Genomic DNA, 19,947 nt, shown 5'->3' with positions numbered 1-19,947 from the left:
CCCAAACCCACCCTGAACCCTAAAAATACCCCAGCACCCCCAAACCCAAACATACCCTTAACCCTAAAATTTACCCTGAACCCCAAAACATATACCCCTGCACCCCAACACCCTAGCCCACCCTGACCCCTAAAAATACCCCTGCACCCCAAAACCCAAACAAACCCTGAACCCTAAAAATACCCCTGCACACCAAAACCCAAACCCACCCTTTACCCTAAAATTACCCTGTGCACCCCAAAACCCTAACCCACCTTGAACCCTACAAATACCCCCTGTACCCCAAAACCAAAACCCACACTGACCCCTAAAAATACCCCAGCACCCCAAAACCTAAACCCACCATTAACCCTAAAAATACCCCAGCACCCCAAAACCTAAAATCACCCTGAACCCTAAAAATACCCCCTGCACCTCAAAACCCAAACCCACCCTGAATCCTAAAAATGCCCCAGTACCCCAAAACCTAAAATACCTCAGCACCCCAAAACCTAATTCCACCCTAACCCTAAAAACACCCCAGCACCCCAAAACCCAAACCCACCCTAAACCCTAAAAATTCCCTAGTACCCAAAAACCTAAACCCACCCTACACCCTAAAATTACCATGTGCACCCCAAACCCACCCTGAACCCTAAAATTCCCCCTGCACCCCAAAACCCTAACCCACCCTGAACCCTAAAGATACCCTAGCACCCCAAAACCTCAATCCACCCTGAACCTTCAAATTATCCTGTGCACCCCCACAACCTAACCCACCCTGAGCCCTAAAATACCCTGTTTACCCCAAAACTCAAACCCACCCTGAACCCTAAAAATACCCCAGCACCATAAAACCCAAACATACCCTTAACCCTAAAATTACCCCTGAACACCAAAACATATACCCCTACACCCCAAAACCAAAACCCTATACTTATCTTATACTTACATATAAAAAACATATGCTTTTACCATTCATGCATTTACAACGAATTTCGTTGTAAAAGCATGCGTGGTAAAAGCATAGAAAATGTAATGCCATGCGTTGTAATGGCATTGTGGAGTAATGGTACTTGCGTTGTGATGGTATGCGGGGTGATGGTAGTTGTGGTAAAAGATTTGTTGTAATGGGTGTTTACCAATCCCGTAATATATATATATATATATGTCACCAGAACTCCTTGATGGCAACGTACACTCATGTTACAGTTACCTGTTAATATCTCGATCCATATTCTTGCTCCAGAAATCTTCACTGTTTTAGCGACTGGCCCTTCATCCCTCGGTCATGTACACTTTTAGGGGCATATTATCAAGACAGGCGATAGCATTATCGCCGTTTTAGCGGCAGAAAACGGCGATAATGGTCTTCATAATATGCTCTATGGAATTCCAATTGAAGCCCATGTTAGATGTCCTTCACATCTAACATGGGCTTCAATTGGAATTCCATAGAGAATATTATCAAGCCCATTATCGCCGTTTTAGCGGCAGTTTTCTGACGCTAAAGCGGCGATAATTTTATCGCCTGGCTTGATAATATGCCCCTAAGTCTCTTTTTGATACCTTATAAATAGGTCTTTTTTTCATACCATTTGAAGTTACATTTTACATAGATGAATTCCTCGTGCTCTTGCCTCCATTTCTTTAACAAAAAAATGAGATGTCAACACTAATTGGGTAAATCTGTATTCTGATGTAGTTTTAAATTCAGGTAACCTTATCAAATACTCAGGACTTATATTCTGAATATAAATGAATGAATGTACCACATAATTCTGCCAAAAGCCAGAAAAGCAGTAAAGAAACATTGGCATTTTGTTTCCTGCCACGGTGTGCATTTCTTTAGGTTATGATACCTGTTTTATTGGTGTGAATTGTTTTGTTTATCAACAAACGCATTTCTAACAGGTTTGAGCAGTGATAATCAAATTAGCGAATTGACTATAAGGCCATACAGTTCTAAGTTAAAGTATGCTTTACTACCCCTCTGCCCCCTTTCTGTTTCCAGTGTGGCATTTAATGACACAGATAATACACTTCCTACGGGGAATATCTGCCTAATTATCGCTCATTACAGCTCATTACAGCTCTGTGAGTTGGGAAATCCATGTAATAGCATGCTAATTGCAAGATTATATTCTCCATCTGTGAGTCTCTGAGACGGCTCGTGGCCTCATAATTAAGGCACCTGCATTGAACTAACTGCTATGCGTCAGGCTCATGTCTATGCAGCAATATCGGTGAGGTGCCTGAGTAAGTGTGATGCAAGGGGCAAAGTGTGCTGAGGACGCAGGTTCAGACCGAGCGAAAATAGGCCCAGGCAGGCACCAAAAGAAAAGCGGCCTGGATTCACTGACTGGGTATTAAAAAAATGTGCCCCACATTTGTAAATCAAGCAACCCTTGACTTTTTAAGACATGCTGTCTGGGTGATCTCTGAGGTTTGAGGACTGCAGGAATGTGTGTTCGATGTGGGCAGTGCGAGTTGGAATATTAAAGTAATGTGTGAGTCACAGTGTACCTTCCCTATTAAAAAAATAAAAACATTGACACATCCCTGCTCTTCTCCACAAAGGGTCATTGGTCCATCCACACTGCATCCAATGAGAAAACAGCTCCCAGACTGCACAGTGCTGCTTACTACTGTTTACAACAACAGCCCACACAAAGCCACAAAACCGGTCCACCACACCATGAAACTGGCATGCACACAGCCAGGTCCGGCTTTAGCGCTGGTGGCAGGAAGTGCGACTATGTTTGACGGCCCCCACCAATGACTTCCTTCTCCATGAATTCCCTCACTACCACCCTTTAACAGTGACCCTCGAGTCTCATAATCACTCTCTCACACATGCCTATCTTTTGTTTTATAGTGCTACTCATACCAGTGTAGGGTGTCAGAGCACTTTACATCACACACTCGTTAGCCAGAGACAATTAATCACATGTGTGTAAATCAGTGTATATGAAATGTTACATAAGACAGAGGGCTGCAAGGTATAGGAGTTTATCCATACTGTTAGGAAATATAGATTAAGAGTGCTTGATCTGAAGAAGCAAAAACTCAGGATTTAAAACTACCACTATAGTTGGAGGTTGTCTTTAAAAATAAGATTTGTTTTCTGCCCAAATGAACCTTTTTTAGCAACATTAGGATTAAAGACTGTGGGCAAAAATCATAACGCTCTAACCTATACCTTTAAGTTTCCACGCAGCTCTTTGATGACAGTTAATAGGTCACTATGCTATCTTAGGATTTTCACTTATAAATTGTAAGTAACAAAAGGATCTCTCCGACAAAAGCAGTAACCCACTGAGCTATTTACATTATATGCCCTTCTGTGATCTGCATGGAACACGTGCTTTGAACCCTCTGCGCTACTTTATGATGGGTCAAATCCTCCAATAGAAAAAACTCAGGGCCTCATTTTTGAAAAGTGACGCAGTGTTGCGAGAAAACAGCGATGCGTCACTTTTCATTGTGCCCTCCTTGTAACAGGCTGGATGCGTCATATTGACAGTATGACGCATCATGTCGCAAGGAGTTACAGATATGTCAGTATTTCTGACGTATCTGCAGGTGTAAAAATGACGCATTGCTGGAGTGTGTCACAAAAGTGACGCAACTCCAGCAATGGGTCATTACACATGGGCAAGTCTCATGTTATATGATCCTGTGTCAGTTTTACGCCTGCTATGAGGCAGACGTAAGATATTGACGCATTTGCGTCCCAGAAGTGACTCAGTGAAATCTCATAGATTTCACGGCGTCACTTCTAAGAGGCTTACTTGCGTCAAAACGCCCACCCTGCATACATTATACCTGGTGCAGGTATAATGTGGCGCAGGGGTTTACAAAGTGACGCATCTACCTAGATGCGTCACTTTGTAAATATGACACAACATGGGTCATTTTTTATGCCACTGGTGCGTCACAAAAGTGATGAACCGGCGGCGCAAAAGTGACGCAAGGGCTCATAAATAAGCCCCTCAATCCCTCCCCACCAGGTCCATTAATCACCATAGTTATCGTGACATTTTTAGCATTTCCTGAAAATTTCTGGAGGCAAGGAATGCTGCAGCAGGTCTTTTGAATCCATTATATAGTTGACAACAGAGCGCCTCCAGAAGTCAGCGCCCGGATCGCACCACCCTAGATCTGGCCCTGCTCACTGCCACAAAACCAGCCAATACACTTGTCTGTTAGAGTGGTCCATCTGGCCCTGCTAGATTGTCCTATAGGCCATTCCATGCCTGAGCACATTCAACACAAACAGTCAATACTCCATAACAGACTCCCAGCCTGAGTATCTTAATATTTTTGATTTAATGCCATTAACTAAATACCAGTGCAACAGGACATTTAAAAAATGAAGCAAACATGACATACAACCATTGTCCTAAGATCATTTATTGTTTTTTTCCATGTTCACTTTCTGTGTGCATTTTTCAGAAGGTTCTACACCTCTATTGAAATATTTCCAAATGTGTGCAAGGTAGTAAGCTGATGTTGGCATTGAGCCTCTGATTCCTCCAGTCATTTGCAGAGTTCCATTGTCAAATTAAGTTCACTGATCACTCTGTGTCATCAGTGACTCCAAGGTTTTCCTTTGACCAATCTTTGATTTTAGGTGTGTGGTGTCAAATGGTTCATTTGAAACTAACCAAGACTTCGAGTCCAGAATGCACAATGTCTTTATTTATTAATTAATTTAAATACATTTTATTGCACAATGCTATAAATATATAGATACATTTATGAATTCATCCTCGAGATAATTGTGAATTTTTCAATTTTCCACCAAACCCACCCACCCCCAGGGGCTTGTAAGAGCCACGAATGCAATATGCTTTACACAGCCAGAACCAGAATTCATATAAATTGAATACTTCATATAGATTTCTTCATTGCAACGCAAATAAAGTGCAGTGTGCCATCACACCTAATCTACCAATTTTCCTCTACCCATTCCAACAGTGGCGCCCAGATTTTTAAACCTTTCATTCGTGCTCGTATCCCTCTTCTTGCATAAACAGCTCTTTCTAAATTGTAGGTAGCCAGAAAGCGGGAGAGCCACTGTTGGAATCCCACGGGATTGGGATCCAACCAAGCAGAAGCAATACATAATCGAAAAACCGCCATCCCAATAAACACCAACTCTCAACCATCATTGTCCAGTTCTTTTTCCACCACCCCCAGCATGAATAGGTTTGGTGAAAGGGAGCATTCTATTCCCAATGCTTCCTTAAAAAATGTGATAATATCTTGTTTGTCCTTTGAGAGCATACTACAGGAAGCAAAAATATGAGCAAAATCTGCCTGAAATATTGCGCATACGATAACCCGTATGGAAAGGTCCTTATTCTTTACCAATTTCTCTACTATGGCATTTCTGGAAAAACCAATTGGTCCGCCACCCTTCTTAAATAAAAAAGTCCCTTATTTGAAGATAGTTAAAGAAAATAAATCTTCTAATTTCTTCAGCCAGTCATTTGAGAATTCTAATGGGATTGCCTGAAAAAAAAATAGCATTTTAGGAAAGAATAGCATTTTAACTATATTGCATCTACCAATGATGGATAGATGTAAATTATTTTTAACCTAAATAAATCCTGTTTGGTTTTGACTAAGAGAGGTTCTACATTGTCTTTAACAATATCCTCCATATTTGCAGAGATATTAACCCCTAAATAAGTCGCATTTTTAGCCACTCTGACGTAATTTATCAATATATTCCCATTGACCACTACTTGTGTTTTACCGCGATTGAGTTTATACCCGAAGAGCTTCCCAAACCTTCCCGCTTTCTCATCTATTTCCTATAGAGATCAGAGTCACAAGGTGTAGGAAGGTGGAATCTGACTGCATGGTTGCCCCCACTTTTTTCCTGGTGTTTCAATGGTTTTTGACTAGTCTGGCTGGGATCCTGCTATCCAGGACCCCAGCCTATCTGCTTACTCCCTTAAATGACTGGTGTGCATATTAGATGCACTAGTGATTGGATACTGTGGTACCTTATGAGCCCCTAGTATATGGTACCTTAAGTACCAAGGGCATAGGTACTTCACAGGCCTACCAGGGGCTGAAGCATGTATTATGCCACCCCTGGGAAGCAGACTAAATCTGACACCACAGGCCTGCTACTGCAGCCTGGATGAAGTAGTGTTAGCACTCCTCACTGAGGTATAGGTTCCCTATATCTCACCATACACACACATATAAATCTATCAGTCACCCCTAAGGCAGGCCCTATAAATCCTGAGGGCAGGGTGCTTGGTTTACAATGTGAGGGGGTGCCTCTACCTGAGCAGGGCCCCTCTGCAGCTGCTAACTTTGGAATGACTGCATCAAAACATGTCCTGTTTGGTGTCAAACAACTTGGAATCATACCCCCACACCAGTAACTGGTCTGGGAGCATGATCCCACCCTTCTAGAGGGGAAGACATGTACCTACTGTGGAAACACGGTATAAATCTGAAAGAGCCCTGGCATCACAAAATGGATGCCACCAGCACAGACACTGGGCTGCCCTCCTGCTGCTGACTAAAACTCACTGTGGAGGAAGCCCAACAATAGGCATCCTGTCACAGGGAGGTGTCACCACCTTCCAGACAGGATTTAGTGTATTGGAGCTGGGTGGGTGCACTCCTAGAGTGCTTTGAAGTCCTGCACGGGGGGAGCAATAGGCTCCTCTGTGCATATGCCAGCTCAAACCGGTTCAGGGGCTACCTGTCCCTGCTCTGGCGTGAAACTGGACAAAGGGAAGTGGGTGTAACCACCCCCTACCCTGACCCTCCCAGAGGAGTGGTCATAGAGCTAGTCCCTCCCTGTCTTTTAGTATAAGATAGGGAACCCTCGCCATTGCAAGTTAGATATCCCTGGACGACGCTTTACAAGAAGAATCCTGGCCCTTCGATGTTCCACTACGTTTGGAAGATGGAAAATCTCCCTTGGAGTCAAGGAGTGACTCCCCTGCTTGGCAGGCACCAAAAACTTGAATCAATGGTCGCAAACTTTCCCGCTCCCGCTGGAGTCTGAAGTCTCTGCAGCCCTGGAAGTAGATTTCCTGACTTCTCAATGGCCACTGTGAGTTCCCAGCAGAGCTGAGGAAAGTGGACCCCACGAGTGACGAGGAACTGCAATACCTGGGTACTGTGCACTATTGTCAAGTGCAACCCCTTCACGACATTCTACAAACTTATGCTTTAGATCATTTGTGGCCCAAGCCTCCAGCAGGTTGTGCACCGGAAATCAGAGGCCTAACCCATCCCGAGTGACCGTGGGCTCCTGTGAAGCATTTCCTCATGAGGCATCTTCATGATCCCTTGCCCGTTGGCTTGTGGGTCCCCTGAAGACTTTCGTATCAAACCAAAGGGCTCCCCTGGTTATTCCAGGCCTGCCCTCACTCACCCTTGCTGGGTGAGTCCTTCAGACCTTGCTGGTCTGCACCATTGACTTAATTCACTTTTCACAAGACTTGCTTTTGCCGAGGCTTGTTGGCTCCAATCCGGTTGACGATGCCGCAGTCAGCTGCAAACGTTGCGGGACACTCCGAATCCAGCTTCTGGTCATCGTCGACCTCTCCTGGACCTCGTGAGTGAAGAGTCAAAACACCCTTGATCACCTGAAATCACCCAACATCCGTGGGCATCCATCTTCCTGGCCCCGGGTCACTGGCAAGTGACTGTGAACACTGTCCCTTCTGCTTTCAGGTCATCTTCATCTTGAATCCAGCCTTGGATTCCACCGGACACTTCTCCAGTCTTCGCAAGCAGCAAATCTTCTTTGGCTTCCATAGAAAACAGCGACGCGTCCCGACACCAAAAGACACCTATGCACCCGGCTTCCCTGGGTGAGGTAACTCGTGCACTCCGGTGCCCTAGTGTGTGTTGGCCCTCGAATTACTTACCTTGTAAGTGGCTTGCTTGTAGACTGCCTCGAATTACCCTAAAACTTTAAAAATCCAACCGCGACATGCTCCATTGAAATCAATAGGGAACCCGCGGCTGTGTTCACACACTGCACGCGTCTCCCGTGGGTCTGTTACTTACCTGCTTTTGCTACATTAGTGAAACCCCAGCAATTCTACAGGCCCTAGGTCTTGTCCCCTTGCAAGTTGACTTTCCTAAACCTCTTTTTAGGTCTCGCCTGACCCAGCGCATGCGCTGGTCTGGCGAGACTTATTAAGAGGGCTCCAAAAAGTGCTACCAGGCCAGCCTAGAGCTACAGTGCATGTGCACGGGCGCGCGCACCGCGCTTTACCGGGATTACTTTCACTTTCGCGGCCACTTTGATGTTTGATCGTGATCGCGATCGTGATCACTTTCACTTTCGCGGCCGCACGGCCGCTTTGCATAGCCAATAGGTCTCGCTTTTGGGACCTTATAAGTATTTAGTTATGCAACTGTTGCATAGCTAAACACTTATAAGGTCCCAAAGGCGAGACCTATTGGCTATGCCAATGCTTGTTTAGTATATGGTCTGGTACGCCCCTAGGGCCCCAGCCATATTTGTGCTTAACTTATTGTGAAACGTTGATATTTGAATGTGTTCCTGACTTCTAATCTCATAAAGAGATTAGCAGAGTGTATCTAGAAATAAATACATATATATTTGATATATATACCTGTGTGTGTCCTTTCATTTGGTAATTCAAGAGATTATAAGGTAAAACAAGCTGCTTTACATTCCTCTGAGACTTAGCCTGAAGGCTGCTCTCCACAGCTACCACTAGGATAGCTTTCTTTAAAAGGTTGTCTTAAACCTATCTACCATAAGAGTCGAATTGGACTGGTGGAAGGTGGCCACTATAACTAGTGACCAGCATATGCCAGGCCAACTTCTCACACGAGGGCAATGTCGTCAGCATATGCCAACCTTTTTGTTTCCCAGCCATGTGTCACGATAGATCTGATGGCCCTATTATTTTTGAATTGATTTATGAAGGGGTCAATATAAACCGCAAACAACAAAGGTGAGCTCGGGCAGCCTTGACGGGTCCCCCTAGTTTTTACAAATTGGTCCAACAGCGCACCATTAACAAAAACCCTGGCAGTTTGATGATAATAGAGCATTTTAATGGCCTGTAATAGCCCGCCCTTAATACCAACACTTGATAGGGCCTCCCATAAAAAGTGCCACAAGACCATGTCAAAGGCTTTTTCAGCATCCAATAGGATTAAAGTCATGGAGTGCTTCGATATTGCTGTGGCATCTAGGAGTGCGATAACCCTCCTTATATGGTCAATTGTCCTGCACCCTGGAATGAATCCATGCTGGCAAATTGAAATCACCTTGTGAATGATTGGCGCCAGACAAGTTGCTAAAACTTTTGAATATATCTTCCTATTGCTATTAATCAATGTTATTGGGCAATATAAACTAGGTTCACTTGCTGGTTTAATTTTTTTAAGGAAGATTACTATTTTAGCGGCAGACCAGGAATTAAGAATAGAGAAATACGTGAACCCTGGATCTGTTGGATATTGCCAATTCCAATCGTCGTTCAGCCCGTGATCCTTACATAACGCCCTCAGTGCCCGAAACACTTTGGATTTCCTACCACTATATGACCAATTAGCTTTTGGGCCCAGTGCCTTGTTGGTGGGTATGTTTATATTAAAGTCCCCACAAAGAACACCGGGGAGCGGCCAAACAGAAAGCTCTCTTTTTACCTGCTCAAATACTCCTTGGGCATCCAGAATGCTACCATGAATTGAGCAGATGGTAAATGATTCCCCAGGACTTTTTACGGCATTCCGTTATTACCCATCTGCCCAGCTAATCGGCTAATGTTCACGTAAATTGTAAAGTAGTGTTAGATGACAGAATCGCCACCCCTCGTGTCTGGGTATTTCGTGTCGTCCCCCCAACCAGCCTATAACCTAGCGATTTCAACAGGTACAGTTGAGCACCTTCTATGTGGGTCTCCTGTATGCAAATTACATCTGCCGTCAATAATTGTAACCCTGCTGCAGTATTGTGCCTTTTCTTAGGGTCATTTAATCCACTGATGTTGCTAGTGGCTATATGAATTTTACCTATCAGAGATATCTACAAGACCATCCATACTGTACCCCTCACCCTCCTGCCAGCCCCCCCTCCCTAATCCCACCCCTTACTCCCTTACCCCCACCTCCCTCCACCTGTAACTGAGTTGTTCTGGCTCGAACCGAGCCAGGATGATGTCATCTTAGTAAACGCAACCTCGTCACTCCTCCCGTCATTTCTCCAGCCACCCTGATAACATTAAAAAAACCTCTCCGGCCACCCACAAGCAATTCATCACATATTTACTTCATTCCTAAGCAAATTCCACTAGGTAAGCCAAAGTATTGAAATTTCACAAATTGAAGTTGGAATTGAAAAGCCACCATAACCAAAGTCCCAAGTGCTTTAGTATTAGACTAGGTAGTCTATTATATATTAGACCTCATTCTCAGGTCTCCCACAACTCTCCTTTAAATATGATTGAACCTGAATTTCTGAGGCAAAGCTGCATGTAGACCCCCTGAAAGCGATTTTTAGTCGAGCTGAGTCCTGTAGATAGACTTCCACCCCCAACTGCTGGAAGGGGGGAAAAGCTGCCTCAGTCTCCACCTCCGCTTCACTGTAGCAAGAGGAATATCCAGCCTTGTAAAAAAACTCACTCCCTCATATTCCTTATTAGCAATTGGCCACATTAAATCATAGAGAGTCTGACGTAACAAAAAGTTCCCAAAATATAACAGCATGGTCCGTGGTCATTCACGAGTGTTCACATGGTGTTTTTGGGACATCAAAGGAAACCTATGGCCTTGCTGGATTTCCTTTTCCCAGTCCCACATACTCAGTTCAGGAAAGGCACCGCTTAGTAGTGAGACCATGCATTTCCTGGTGTAATTTCCTTCGATCCCTTCTGGGATTCCTAAAAAGCAGAGATTGTTACGACATTGTCTGTTTTCTTGCTCCTCCATTTTCCAAGTCAGATCTTTAACACTCCTCTCATGTGCATCACACTGTGTCTTTATAGCGACAACATCCTTCTCCAGATTTTCAGTCCGTGCTTCTACAGAGGCCATTCTATCCGCTATCTCTGCGCAGGTTCTGTCAACTTTCCACACTGCTCCCTGTAGTTTTTTAGCAGCAAGACAAGCTCTCTGGTTCTCTATCTTTACCTCCTCCTGGAAGCCCTTGATCAATTGCAATATCAATGCTAGGGAAGGGTCGTTCTGCTTCTCAATCCCTGGGATCTCTCCATTATTTGTCAATGTTAGATACCCCTCGGTTCTAGGCGTTTGTTCCATTAGAGTGGTTAGTTGTGAGGCCGAGTAGTCCCATTTCAACTTCCTGATACTGCCACAGTCGGAGGACTCACACAGATTTTTCCTTCTTCCTTTTTTTGTTAGAGATTTTCTTAGTCCTTGTGCTTTTGCGGAGTACTCCGGCCCTGTACTACTATTCCAGTTGTCCTCCTCTCCTTCACTTGAGGCTGATATGCTTACATCTGAGATCTCTGATTCGTCAGTTAAAGAATAAAACTTTTCGTGGATATCAGGAGATCTAGCCAGAGGTGACGAGGTGATTCCTACTTTCTTTCTGATGTCCAGACCCCCAAGACTGCTGGCTTTAGCTGTTTTATCTGTTCTATCGTCATTCTTGAGGACTTGGATGAGGCCTGTATGGGTGGGGTTGCCTGCATCTGGTTCTGAGCCAGGGTTTGTCTGGAGATTGGGTACAGGTTCTGCCGCAAGGGTTATTGTGACACCAGCATCAGCTTGTTCCTCGCTTCTCTTCCTCTGTTCCACCGACCCTTGTTGACCTGCCCCTGTTGGCTCAAAAAGATTAGTGATTCATTGTTGGCAGTCCTCTACATCCCGAGTGTTTCTCTGTGGGGCCTTCTTGATTGTTTCTAGTTTGTCTGCTTTTTCCTCCTTGCCGCTGCGTACATCGCTCTTTTCACCTCCAGCACTATTTTCCAGAGGTGGCTCTCTTGGTTTGATGGGCAGGACGGTGGCTGCTGTTATGGCCGTGCTGGGTTGAGTACTACTAGTTTCAGCAGCTTTAGCACCACGTACTGACATACCTAGCTTTAAGGTATGCTGCCATGTGAATGTTACAAATCCCAAAGAAACTTCCTTTTGTCTGTGGTACTGGCCCTCTGGTAAAATAAGGACAAATATATTCTGCAAGTCTTGCTTTGATGTGTACTCGTGCCGCAGGTCTATCGGGACAACAGAGAGCATTGGGGGAAGCAGCTGGTCCGTGACAGGGGGCCGCTGCAGGCAGAGAGACGTAGAAGCCTGAGCGATCAGCGTGGATGCCCTGAGCTGCCTTGCGCTTCACGTCACGAAAAATGCTTGCGAACGAGGATTGTGTTGGTGTGCCACAAGGATCTCCTCTCGCAGGTAGGACAGTGGTGGCGTTTTTTATAGCGGCATCAGGGTGTTTAGGGGTACCACCTTGAGAGAGATGCTACTCAGACGCCATCTTGCCTCTGCAGTCTGTGTTACACAATGTCTTTGAAATGAAAGCTCAGGCTTGATAAATGATACCCTAATGGCATGGAAATTTGTGGTAACTGTATCATCCATACAATATGCTTGTTAAACATCATAATCTTTTTAGACATGGCAGTGGGCAACTCGGCATGGCTGCATAGTGAACACCAGTCCACCCTGATATGATTTTGTAGAAAGACCCTTTAAGAACACAGTAGAACTTTGCTCAATGTGGCAGCCTCCAGTCTCTAAATATCCCTCTTTTAGAAGGGCTAATGACATAACATGGAAGCAATAATTTCAATTTTTGTATGAACCTATAGGTCCCATATTAGGTGTCATATGACAAGGAAGATAGCTTTCAATGTGCATGTAAAACTGCCATCACATAATACATAACAATATAACTATATTTATAAAGTGTTTCATAATGTGGAGGGTTTAATTTTTGTGCATATTTAACAATGTTCAGAATGCAGTTTCACACTTGATTACAGCTGTACACACTGATATAGTACTGTCGCTTTTGAAACGATGTTCCTATGTTGTGTGGAAGTGGGTTTTCCTGACTCTAGTTACTTAGGCCTCAATTTGCGACTAGCAGACATATTTTAGAAAATAGATGATACCCTTGTCACTCATGTCTTCCCCCTGCACATTTCACTGTTTATTATTTTTTTATTACAGATTTAAGCAGTATCTGGTCAGTTTATTTCCATTGTCATTGTTCATGCTGTTTTTGATGATCTTTTCCCTGCTCAGTTACAAAAACCATAACTACCTTTCAAAGACCTTCTATTAGTTCACTATACCCTATCCATTCATAATAGTTCACTGTTGTTCATGTATCTAGTTCGTTCTACCATATCCATATGGCATTGGCACCGATTGTGGAGAATAATTATTCATACAGTGGGTGCTAAGACAATATGACACTTAAGGCCTGATTATGAGTTGAGGCATTGTTTATCACCTTGATTATTAACACACCACTGGGTACTTTATTTATCAGATAAATAACATCAATTACAAGTTTATAGGGAATAACATGCAGATTCTGCTGTTTAATGCACCAAAATCCACATGATACTGTAAATACTGTATGGTTTACCTTGTTAAATTTTGGCAGGTTTGACCTGCCAAAATTTAATGAAGGTTGAGTTTTTTAACGCATCTTATACATATTGGATACGTTAAATACCTTCAAACTCGTAATTCCATTCCATGAGTAAACAAGGGTTAACACATGGGTTGGAATAATATGAGCAACTCATAATCAAGCCCTTAATAGAACTGTGTTCTGATTTGTTGATGAAATTATACATTTGCTAACACCAACGTCATACTGCAGTTCTACTAGGTATGCTGTTCATTTCTCTCATGATTTTTATTGCTCACTTGGGGCTTAGAATAGTTTTGCTTCTGTACTTATACGTAAATTATATTTACTGAAGAGCCTTCATGACATTAACTCTGCCCCATATTTTCTATGAATCTTTGTGGTAAATCTTTTAACTATTCCGCTGATCTAGAACTCAGTTATTGAACGAGCCCGTTAATTGCAATCTACTTTTTCCTGGTGTTTTGATGTGTTGGGATGTGCTTTACCTCGCGGACACTTGCCTCATGAAATTGAGGTTTAATACTCTCTGTTTCATCGGGTGTTCTGTTGAGGTAAATTTTGGGGTGTCAAAAGTACAGAGTCCCCTGTGCCCCCAATACCAATGCTGTGACATCTCTAAGCACTGTAAAATGAGAGTTGTTACCATTAACCAAATTAATAGTGGAATAAATATTCATGAGTGGCTATTTATTTAATATATTTTCTTTGTATAGCAACAAATATGATTAAGTAGTAACATTCTGCAAATCCTATTCACATACATCAGATTTTATTATCACTATGTCTCTCTCTCGGACCTGATTGAATAAACTTTATACTTTTGCAAAAAAGGAGCAAATGGTATTAAGCACAGTTCAAGGTTTGCAAAATAAGGAATGGAGCAAACCAAGGACCCCAGCTGCGGTCTGTAGTAGGAGTAACTGCAGGGCGGTGACGTGGGGAGGGGGAGGGGCAGGGTGGGGGGTAGTAAACTATGGATTACGGAGGTTTACAGGTAAGTTAACATATAAATTCATAAAACAAATTTCGTTGCGTGCACTGCATCCCCAAATGCGATGCAGTGCACACAACGAAATTCGTTTTATTAATTTATATGTTAACTCACCTGTAAACCTCCGTAATCCATACTTTACTACCCCCTACCCTGCCCCTCCCCCTCCCCACGTTACCGCCCTGCAGTTACTCCTACTACCCACCGCGGCTGAAAGACCCGATTTACAGTTTGGCGGACAGGTTACTCTGTCAGAAAGTGACGGATATCCCATCTACCTTATTACCAGTGCCGTAGGATACAAGGTGCATGTAGTAAGGCAGACGGAAGATCCATCATGTCTGTGATGAAGTAACCCGTCCACTAACCTCTAAATCAGGTACAGAACTTCCTTCTGTCTGTAGTTCATAAATATTTTTGCACCATGGCAGATACATGGGGCAATGAATGAATGAATGAAAGGAGTTTTTATAGAGCGCGATGGCTACCCTGAGGCGTCCCAGCGCTAGAGAACTGAGTGTGAGTGAGTGAATAGAGGGACCTAATCTGTGGTGGTAAACAACAGCGTTTTTAGCCCCTTTCGGAAAGAAAGATGGTTGGATTCAGAGCGCAAATGGAGAGGGAGAGAGTTCCAGAGTTTTAGGAAGAGTTATAGGAGAACAGTCGTCCGCCCGCTCTGGTTCTCTTAATTTTTGGCACTGTGGTCAAGAACAAGGACGCTGATCTGAGATGTCTGGTTGGAAGGTAGGGGGAAATCAGTGAGTGGTTTATAGTGGCGTCAGTCTTCCAGAAAGCACGATGGGCAATACATAAGCTCTTAAAGGCAATTCTTTCCCTAATTGGGAGCCAGTGTAGTTTCTTTAGACCAGGTTTTATTGAAACGAGGCGGGGAGCTTGCAGGAGCATTCGTGCTGCGCAGTTTTGGATGACCTGAAGCTTATTGATAGTAGACTAGGGGACCCCCAGATAGAGGGTGTTTCCATAGTCCAAACGCGAGAGTATCAAGCCTTGTGTCATAATCTGTCTGGCTTTAAAAGGGAGTCTGGAAAGGATTTTTTTGATAAGCCTGAGCATACGATACAGGTGGCTGAGAGCTTCGCCGCCTGGTATGAGAAGTTAAGAGACTTATCCAGCCAGATTCCCAAGCTCTTAATTGAGTCCTTGGGAATGGGAGTAGGGCCAAGGCAGTATGGCCAGAGGAAATTATTGATGGCATTTGATGAATTGCCCAAGAGCATCATCTCTCTCTTATCTCCATTTAATTTAAGACAGGAGGATGTCATCCAAGAAGCAACTGCTTCTAGACAATCCCTCAGGTTACTGTTAGTCTGTGTCAGGGTTTGATTAAGAGCGACTACTAACTGCGTGTCGTCCGCGTAGGTCACAATTTTTATCCCGAAAGGGCGGACGATCGCAGCCAGCGGGCTCAGATAAATATTGAAATGTGTTGGACTTAAAGAAGAACCCTGCTGTACTCCACACCCTAGGGGTTTACGAGAGAAGGTGGCATCATTCTCGAAAACTTGGAAGGAGCGATTGGACAGAAAAGATTTAAACCAGTTGAGAACATGGGTGGAGACTCCCAGATAGGAGAGTCTCTGGAGAAGGATGCTGTGGTTCACAGTATCAAAAGCAGCGCTAAGATCAAGGAGGAGGATGGCAACGGTGCCTCCTTGATCAATAATCCTCCTAGCCTCTTCTGTTACTGCAACCAGAGCGGTCTCAGTCCCATGCAAGGGCCGAAACCCAGTCTGGGAGGGATCTAACAGATGATGGGTTTCGAGGAACTCCGTCAATGCCTTATTTACATGTTTCTCTAAAATCTTACTGAGCCAAGGTAGGAGAGAGATTGGACGATAGTTAGATGGATTGTTACTATCTAAGTTTTTTTTTTTTTAGCAGGGCTTTTACCATAGCCTCTTTCCAAGGAAGCGGAACTATGCCGGTAATTAGGGAAGCATTGAGCAGATCCATGATAGTCGGCAGAATGACAACCTCCAATTACTTATTTTTGCTTTGTTAAGGTAATCAGAAATAGAACAATTCCCCTTTTAAATTGTGATAGTAAGCTGGAATAAATTTGGCAGAAAGGGTACTCTGCCACAACCGCAATAGACTACTCTCTCTGACAAACTCTCAACCTGCTCGTTTAATTTTGAATCAAGCAGACTTCCAGGTTTACGTCTATTGAGTACTCCATCAGTATAAACCTTCCTCAAATGGACTGATGGGGTGTGGGCCATCAGAGGAAGCACATAACACGGTCCACCCTTTATAGGGTGAACAGAGTTACGTGATTTTTTCTGTCCGGTGAAAAGCAATAATGACCCCCACACATGGGAGAAAACTCCTACAGTGTGGGGGGATTAGTTTTCCATTTATCAAGAACAAGCTTGGGCTTTCAGAGATTGTTTCTAATAAATAAAATACTTTGGAAAAGTTTGACTGCTGTCCGTCATGTTTGATGGAGCCGCCAGTCAAACTTTCCCAACTTTTCCAAGAACCACTATGATAGCAGTCCCTGCCAATGTATAGAGATGTTCACGGGGTTGGTGGATATCCCTCAGTTTGGTGGGTGGAGTGAAGCCCTCGGCCACCCTGGCTGTCTTTACTCTATTCACCATACCCTATATTATGTCCCAAACTTGGATAAAAACAAGTTCCTTTGAGTCTTATGAATTCCAAATCTTTTTCTACCACCCTTTAGTATACAAGCAGCAAAAACCAGTGCAAACGGTTTGGGCAATGTGTGAACAGTGAACACTTTGTGCAATATTTCATATTACTGTATTTTATTTTTTAAGGGTAGATTTTGTAATTCTTGAGGAGAGAGATTGAAAACTGACAAGATATACAATGTCGCCTTTTCTGAGGTAGACTGTGTGATACGGACGAACGTCATCTGCATCATTTATATTTCTGTTATTCCACAAACATTAACTGACGTTCACGTTTTTGATTAGGACACTAGTGGATTCTGGGGTAGTCTATAATGAGTGCCCAAAGCTTTCAGAGTTGTATTGCCCTTCCTTTTATGCTTGTGTGGTGGGGGCTACAGATACAATGTGATTTTCATGAAAATGTACTCATACCTTCTTTATCCCACCAAATCTCCCTCTTAGAGTTCATCTTCATGTTCTTACACTGTATCATAATTGTCTATTAAGAGTGTTAATTTATACTGCTAGAACTTACTCATATGCTTGCAACTGATGTCCTCATTATAAGTTATGGTCTAAATTCCGATCCCTGTGCATACATGTGTTTGCAGAGGGATGAAAATCATAAGTTGAGTGATAATTATCACACTTTCACAGTTTTCTCCTGATATATTGTGGCTGGTCATATGAGCCCAAAGACAAAATCCTTTATTGGTCAGTGCAAGAGTCCAGACAACAGCATGGCATGCTTATACACAGCATGGAATGTTATGCTCCCCGCTTGGGGATGAGAAGCAAATACCTATATGATCAGTTTCTCTTCTTGCCTTTGAGGATGACTTTGGCAGGAGTCACTGTGGAAACAATAGACTGATAGAGTCCAGAGAAAATCTTGTTTATGTAGTACAAGTCAAAGAGGGAGAAGAGAAAGCAAGTGGTTATGCAGACTCTGTGAATGAGTCCTGAGGTGAAGAGAGAGAGGAGCAGTCAGAAGAGAACTTCAGGTAAAATCTTTGCTTGGAATCCTTTCCCAAAGACAAGAAGCTTAAGGTTCCTGAAAGCAGTCAACAAAAATGTGAAGAGACCAGATCTCAGCAAGCTGCCCACAATTATCAACCACTCCGTGGATGCCAGCTCTTTGAGCTCTTTGTTGTACATCTGCATTCCTGGGAAGAGCAAGACTGAGAGGAGAATTGAGAGAGCCAGTGATGTCCCTGTACCCACTGCCATTGCTCCCACTGTTCCTTGCCTGCCTCCAAATATGAAGAGGCACAAAACCAAACTTAATAAGTTTAAGTTTATAAGAGCCAAAATTTATAATGTGAAAAGGCCCAGAAAAAATGCAAACCATGCAGAATGAGGTGTGGTAAAAAGCGATTCCACATGTTAGGCCTCATTTATATATTGCACACTCAGAATAAGTGGTATTTATGACATGTGGTAAGTACCTCACCTTGGGGTAATGGTTTTTATCATATATGGTAAATGCCCAAGCATATACTGAAAAACGTGTAATGGAAGCCTCAATATTTTTCCTTTACACCTCGCAGTAATTGATGGGGTAGATTATTTTATTTTTGCATTTGTTTTTTAGCAATTGGGGAGATATGTGTACAATATCCTTGTTATGATGTATAAAACGCCAATAATGTTCAGCCCTCAAAGCTTTTTCTCTCACTTACTATTGTTTTCTGTAATCCCACCCACCCCCTCTCATATTTTCGCCACTCCATCTATTTGCACAGGACATCACAAGTTTCCTACAAAAACTGTCTTTGAAAGAGGAAGCCAAGCAACAAGAGTAATTTCCATCTTCCATCTGCATAGGAAGTAACCTCACTGGATTTCCCATCATCCATCTGCAAAGGAATAGACATCACTGGCTTTTCTATCATCCATCTGCACAGGAAGTGATATCACTGATTTCCTGCCAAAACTGTCTTTAACAGTTGAAGCCAAGCAAGAGGAGTCATTTCCAACCTCCATCTGCACAAGAAATGACATCAATGAATTTCCCACCATCCATCTGCACAGGAAGTGACATCACTGGATATTCCACAGGAAGTTACATCAGTCTTCTTCCCTCTCAGGACCTACTTAATGGTTGCCACAGCATAGACGCAGAGTGGATAAATGCAGTGGACTCACCTCTGGTGGGTCTAAGGCAAGCCATAGCAAGCTTGTCTGCGTCTCTCTGTGCCTGAACTGTGCTCAGCAGGAGGAAACCCGGTCCTCCACCCTCCAGTCACTACCATGCTGTGACCCTCTCTGCCCTCAACCCAGGCCACTACTCCACATGCTGCTGTCTTGCCACACCACACAATCCCAAGGGAGCATTCTCTTGTGCTTCCTGCAAGTTTTAATGCAATTGCACACACAAGACTCACCACACAGACAGCATCCAACACCCCACTCTCTCACACTCACACAGTCCTGCAACCACCCACACAATATTCCACACTTGCATGCCACAGAAATCTGGGTCTTGTTGCACAATGCCCCAGACCTGCTTTTCCTCATGGAAACCTGGCTGAAACCTGCATCAGCACCTGAAATAGCCATAGCCATCCCCCCAGCTACAAGATTGCCAGGAAAGAAAAACTTCACAAGACCTGAGACTCGAATAGCCACCAGCCACAAGGTTCCCATCTAGTGAACCACATTCTCCATCATAGAACTCCTATCGTTAAGGATGCATATTACAGCCA

General features: G+C 43.6%; 1 pseudogene; it reads right to left on the bottom strand.

Annotated features, from left to right (window-relative positions):
* Positions 1–18,049: 18,049 nt before the first annotated feature.
* On the bottom strand, positions 18,050–18,469 carry LOC146831194 (dolichyl-diphosphooligosaccharide--protein glycosyltransferase subunit KCP2 pseudogene; annotated as a pseudogene).
* Between the last annotated feature and the right edge of the window lie 1,478 nt (positions 18,470–19,947).

Source organism: Triturus cristatus, chromosome 5_1 (assembly GCF_964204655.1).
Source record: "Triturus cristatus chromosome 5_1, aTriCri1.1, whole genome shotgun sequence".
Classification (NCBI taxonomy): domain Eukaryota; kingdom Metazoa; phylum Chordata; class Amphibia; order Caudata; family Salamandridae; genus Triturus; species Triturus cristatus.
This window is presented reverse-complemented; position numbering and strand designations above follow the sequence as displayed.